This window comes from Arachis ipaensis, chromosome B08 (assembly GCF_000816755.2).
Source record: "Arachis ipaensis cultivar K30076 chromosome B08, Araip1.1, whole genome shotgun sequence".
Lineage (NCBI taxonomy): Eukaryota > Viridiplantae > Streptophyta > Magnoliopsida > Fabales > Fabaceae > Arachis > Arachis ipaensis.
In genome coordinates this window covers 8,664,038-8,670,722 of record NC_029792.2, presented here as the reverse complement: position 1 = coordinate 8,670,722, position 6,685 = coordinate 8,664,038, and the positions used below count along the sequence as shown (strand labels likewise).

Here is a 6,685-nt window from a genome sequence, read left to right as displayed (position 1 = left end):
ATATATTTTTCTAAAAATAATTTTAGAAGAGAGAATAGTGCTTTCATTACATGAGAATAGTACTTTCTAAAAATAAAGATATTTTTTCTAAATTAGTATAATCATGCATTATTCATTAAATGCTAATTGTAATATAATTATAATAAATATATTTTTCTAAAAATAATTTTAGAAGAGAGAATAGTGCTTTCATTACATGAGAATAGTACTTTCTAAAAATAAAGATATTTTCTTAAATTAGTATAATTATGCATTATTACTTAAATGCTAATTATAAAATAAACTTTAAAAAAAAATAGTACATTCATTTTGGCAGAAAAATAAATTTATAAGAAATCGACACTTCACTTTTATTAGTCGAAAAAAAATCCAATTTTAATATATTAAGTAGATAAATAAAAACCTTAATTGATTACACTTCTATTTTTGTTTATTTATTATAATGTCATGATTGACTCATCCCTTAAAATAGCGCATTAATTTGAAGACTCGATCGCACCGAATATATAATGTATCATTCTTGAGTTTTTCACCCACCGTCACTTATTCAAAATTCTATATCCGTATTGATGAGTTTTATTATGTATATCTCAATTATATCTTTTAATTGATTATTTCTATAAATAAAAGGTTTAATTGACTACATTCTGATTTTTCTAAAAATATATACTTGGCAATCATTTCATTTTTAAATGGATTTATATGAGAGAACTAATTTAAAAAACAGGCACTAAAATACATCAAATCATCCAATTTTGTGTGCTGCTTTACCTAGTTATTTAAATCTTTAAACCAACAATGATAGATTGATTATATCTCAAATTCATCTCATATTTCATCTTTTTTATAAATAAAATCTATAATTAATTAAATTATATCTTTTTAATTTTTTATGATTGAATCATTCTTAAATATAGAACGTGTACTTTAATTTTGTCTCTTAAATGCACTCCATATATAAAATATTCATCATGTACCATTCTCAGAATGTGACATTTTCAGCTGCGCCGCTTTGATAGCAAAAAATATTACGACTTCATATACTTAATAATAAAATAAGAATTTTTAACTCGAAACCGTATCGCTGTTTTTTTTAAAAAACCAAAAAAATACTTTATCTTAAAAACAGACAGCCATATACATATGTATAGAAGTTCTTACATAAGTAGTTTGTATGATTATATTATACATATAGAATGTACAATTCCCATCCCTCTTTTAAAATACAATATTGATGGCGAGAAAAAAATAAATAATAATTAAACTAATATAACAACAAAATCGTATAAACAAAATTGTGATTAAACTCTTCATAAGCCTCTTCATTCGTCTTCTGAAAAGATAAAGCTGTAGGAGGGTGAGAACCTAACCACACGGGCTCACCTCGGAGTTTCAGAATTGTCATAAGAAGATATTTAATAAGAAAATCGTTTTCAAACTCAGTTATTATCGTTGTCTTATGAATCCTTTGAAAACCGATAGTGTAACTATCAAAAATTCAAAATCAAATTAAAAAAAATACTCCCTTTTCAGATAAAAAAATCTTAAAAGTTTCCTAACAATATAAATAACCAACCTATTCCAAACATAGGTTCAATAAGTCTATGCTGAACCAGCTTGATATTTCATACTTTACTAAACCACAACAGAAACCAATCACGGCCTCCGACCAATCACATAATCAATCACGGCATCAAGCCCAAATAACTCAATCAACATCCAATTCACCACAACTCAACGAATTTCAGTCACAAACACAAGTAATGAAGTTCAAACACAATCAAGAGCAATTACATCAAGTATAGAAATTAGTAATTAAACAGAATTATTCACATAGGCAAATCAATTATAATATGCACACCTAAACAATGTCACATAGATGCATATGATGAATGTCTGTCCTATGTACACTACTAGAAAACTAGTTATTACAGACGGATATTTCCGACGGATTTTATCCCACGGAAATACAGACAAAATTTCAGAAGAATTTTTTGTCGGAAAACAAAAAAATGAATTAGCATAAATTACAGACGGAAAAAGAAATCCGTCTATAATTCTGTCGAAAAAATTAATTTTTTTCGTGGAAAATAGTTACAGACGGAAAATCCGTCTGTAATTAAATAGACAAAAACACTGAGTTTTATTAAATTATTACAGACGGAAAATCCGTCTGTAATTTAAAATTTTCCGCCGGAAAAAAAACACTTAAACCTAATCTAACCTCTCTCTTTCTCGGGCTCCATTCACAAATAACTTAAACCTAATCTACTCCCCATTCGCAATGCCTCCGTCGAAGAACCCCTACCCCCCTCTTTCTCGAGCTCCATTCGCAATGCCTCCGTCGAAGATCGCAATGCCTCCGTCGAAGAACCCCTAACCACGACGAAGAACCCCTAACCCTCCTTTGAGTTTCTTCGCTCTTCTCTCGCCACTCTCACCCTCAAGCTCACTGAGTCTCACCACTCTCACGGCTGGTCTCGCCGTCGACCTCTCTCTATCTCTCCGGAATATCGCTTCTCTCGCGGGCGTTTCAGACTCAAGGTCGTCACGCTCTGTTTCCGCTGCTGCTCTGTCACCGTCGCTGCTCTATCATGCTCTGTCACAAGTGAATCAATGGAATTCGACCCGATCCCAATCGGTTCCTGCTCCAAAGAGAACCACAGCATCTACCAGCAATTGTTTAAATTACGCCGATTCAGGTATGCATTATTTAAATTACGCCGATAAACTTTAGGGCTCAATTTTTCTACGCCAGTTTAGCTAGGTTTATCATACTCTGCTTTTGTGGCTCAATTGTTTAATGGTTCCAACTATTATATAAAACAAAACAAAAAGTATACAAAATTAATTGAAGCAAAAAAGCTTGATTGAAGACACTGTGATAGTCAAGTCCAAATAAAGAGAATGTGACTAGTAATGAATAAATTAAAGTTGCATGATATTTCGTTAAATGTTAAAATATTTTTTAAATATATATAAGGCAATTTTGAACTATATAGTTTGCACATTTGTTTGAACTTCTGCAGCAAAGCATTGCCGTATGGAGTTACTCATGCAGCAAAGGTTAGTGGCTTGCCCATGGTTTCTTGATCAAGTCCTCCTTTAGCAAAATTCTTAGTGTCTTATTTTTATATCTGTAGTGTAAGTACCGCTGGATCAGCTTTAGAGCATATGAAGAGGACTCATGAGGCTGTAAATGAGAAAGAGTCCAAGCATATTTCTGCAACAGTGTTACTAATCAGGTATCTAGTGAATTGATTGTGAGAAACTAAGTGTTTTTTTTATATTTTTTTAGTTCCCCTTTCATGTGAGAAATTACCTGATAGCTATTTTAAATTTTAGCTCTACAAAATTGAAGCTAGGAAGCTCAGCAAGAAAGGCCGGTGGCCAGAGATGAGTGTAACAGAAGGTAAATTATAATATAGACATCTTCAGAGAGAACGTGGTAAGTGTTATTATAGGCATGAACATTGAGTTTTGAGGTAGAGAGGAGAATGAATATGCCATGCGGCAATACTCTGTAAGTTTTGTTTTGATATATTTTTTTTTAATTTTATTTTTAGATAAAAGGATATTCGTTTTCCATAGATGGCATAATAAGGTGCCTACAGGATTCTAAAGTTATGAGGACAGTGAAAGACGTTTCCATAATAGCTGCCAGTGTTAAGAGTTTCAAGTAAAGCTTGAAGACTGTTCTTGTTGAAATTGAATAAGCTTAATGAGAGAATGACTTGGAAATAGCAAGAAGCTAGTTTCTTATTCACCTGAATCACCTGAAAGGCAGAAGATTTTACAGCAAGAACAGGAAAGGCTACTTCAATCACAAACGTTGCTCAATATGAAATATATACTGATGGATGCCACTCTAAGACAAAGAGAAGAGGTTCGTCTCTGAAAATTCTTGGTCTAGATGAAATTAATATGAAATATATACTGTCTTTCTGTTATTCATGTTTGGATTTGCATTCTGTAAATATAGGTACTTGCTAAACAGGATTTGCATTCATGTTTGATGTAAATGTGAGTCTATGTTTTTGTTCTTTTATTTCTCAAATCACAGTCAATGATTTTGATAAATTAATTCTGTGCAATTTCTGGTATGTAAGTAGAAAACTGATACCTAAATATACTTTTCATTTTTCATTAATACAAGTTTAAATTATATATAGCATTATATAGTTTGTGAAAATATACTTGTTCAAAATAGAAGGACATAGTTCCACACATATATGCCATGCTTAGGAAGATTGCACATATACTTGTTCAAAATATACTTGTTCATTTTTTTTCTCTGCAGAGGCACCCGCACCACAGCTCGACGGCAAGTCTCGCAACGATACTTTCGATCTTGACTTTGAAGAATGACTTCAAGCAGTTAGAAGGTACAACTTTAGTTCTTCTCAATTCTGACTCATCTTTTCAACCGCTATGAGGTGCAAAAGGGCGTTGTCTATGTGTTTGTTTGTTTGAATCTTTGTCTCTGGTTTCTTCTGTTCAAACCTGAAACAACAGCAGATAGGCCATTTTTGGCGTTTGTTTCTTCTGACTATTTTTGAGCTTTTAACATGAATCAATGTTAACAGCCACAACAGATTGTTCTATTTTATATTCACCAGATTTTGCGGACATGTCTTTGACTTCTTCTATGGCAATCAAAATCTATTGCTCAATGATATCAAAGGTTATTTATTAGAATAATCTTTATAAACTGTGACGTGTATAATGTAACTTCTTATATACAAAATTTATCACAGCTATCTTCTTTCCAACAATATAGCGGAGGGGGAGGAAGAAAGAAAAGGAAAAAGGAAAAACCATGGACTCAGTGGAATTAAAATGCTAAAATGTCAGAATTTTATATATATAATTTTGGATTGAATTTTACACACGTTCCAGTTTTTGCTAATCTCTTTTTGACACTTTTTTTGTTGGCATTATGCTTTATTTATTTATATTTTTTTTTGCTGTTGTAAAGATTAATTTTTTATTCAGAAATTGAATACTGCTGAGTACTTCTGTGACAGATTCAATCTCAAGCTGCACACTGCTGGGATCATTGCTGCCAGTTTCGGATTGGCGAATCTTTTCTCCAGGCCCGGTGGAGGGTTCATATCTGATGCAGTTTCAAAGAGGTTTGGAATGAGGGGTAGGCTCTGGGCCTTATGGCTTTGCCAAACATTCGCTGGTGTCCTCTGCATAATTCTTGGGCTTGTTGGATCTTTGAGTGTTTCTGTTGTTGTTATGATCATATTCTCTGTGTTTGTTCTAGCTACTTGTGGCATGACCTTTGGAATTGTTCCTTTTGTCTCAAGACGGTTTGTGTTCTTCTTATTCTTTTATTCTCTTTAGAGTTATCTTTAGTTCCATTGAATTGCTTTCCATTTTCTCCAGAGTGTTCTTTTAGTCAAGTTCAGACTCATTGACACAAAGAGGACAAAAATAGAAGTAAAAAAAAAAGTGGAATAGGATAGCTTAGAATTCAGCTGTCTCTCTGCTCCAAGTGACAGTCAGTGAGGTTAGCAAGCACACCCTGATTCTCAAAAAATTCTGTGTGATTTGTTTATCTATAGTGGTTGGATTAGGTCTTTTCTTGGGTCTTCTGATTGTGATTTTCCTATCAGAACACTTGCAAGGGGGTATTGATAATTGGTCAATGTCTGATCTATCTGCAGAGAAAATTTCTAATATAGAGGCTGATTGCTATTGGTGCTTGTCAAAATTACTGGATGGTATGTAAGACCATTACACGTTTGCTCAACCAGGAATTCAGAGGCTTGTTTTTAAGTTGAAGGAATTGGTCAAGAGGATTGATGGTAAGCTTTTCTTCGGGCTCATTAATTTTTCCATAATATCTGTGTATAATTACACGAACTTAATGCCTCATCATCGCACGTGGTTTGTATCTGTATTATTTCAGAGCTCTGCAGCCATTGGAGCCAATGTCTTCTGTTTCGTCCTCCCCACATATTCGATCAAATGCTCCTTTTGCTGTATGCAATCTAAAAGTAATAGGATCAATATAAAATCTTGTTTGTTTAAATTGTTGAAAATGAGGGAACTAGTGGTGTCAATGAGTAATGTAAATAGTTATAGTTCTGTCAATGGTTTATTTTTTTGGGTATCTTTTTATTGAGATAGTGAGATATTGGTCAATGATGTTGAAAATAACATCCAATTTTATAGGTATCATGTAATGAATATTATGTTTATCTATATGATTTTTGGCCTCTTTTTTTTCAATTTACAGTGTGTTTGATGGAGGAAATTTAAAAAATAAACCTAAAGTATTCATTTTGCAATGGAAAAATTTAAAAAAATTTCTATTTTACTTTACCGACGGATTTACAGACGGATTTTCTGTCTGTAATCATAGTCTGAGATGATTTTCCAATGTTCAAATTACAGACGAAAAATCCGTCGGAAAATCTGTCTGTAATTACAGATGGAAAATCCGTCTGAAAATCTGTCTGTAATTATAGACGGAAAATCCATCGGAAAATCCGTCTGTAATTACAGACGGAAAATCCGTCGGAAAGTTTGTCGCCTTTGGGAAATGGACAGAAAATTTACAGAGGGAAAATCCGTCAGTAACTCGTAAAAATCCGTCTGTAATTTTCCGACGAAAAAAAATCTGTCGGTAAATAATTTCCGACGGGACTTTTACAGAGGGACAAAATCCGTC

The 6,685-nt window shown here is 32.8% G+C and overlaps 1 long non-coding RNA gene across 1 annotated transcript; it reads left to right on the top strand.

Moving 5' to 3' along the window:
- On the top strand, window positions 5,014-5,436 carry LOC110265667. Its single transcript, XR_002351860.1, has 2 exons — window positions 5,014-5,318; window positions 5,395-5,436. It is a non-coding gene; the product is annotated as an uncharacterized LOC110265667 (long non-coding RNA).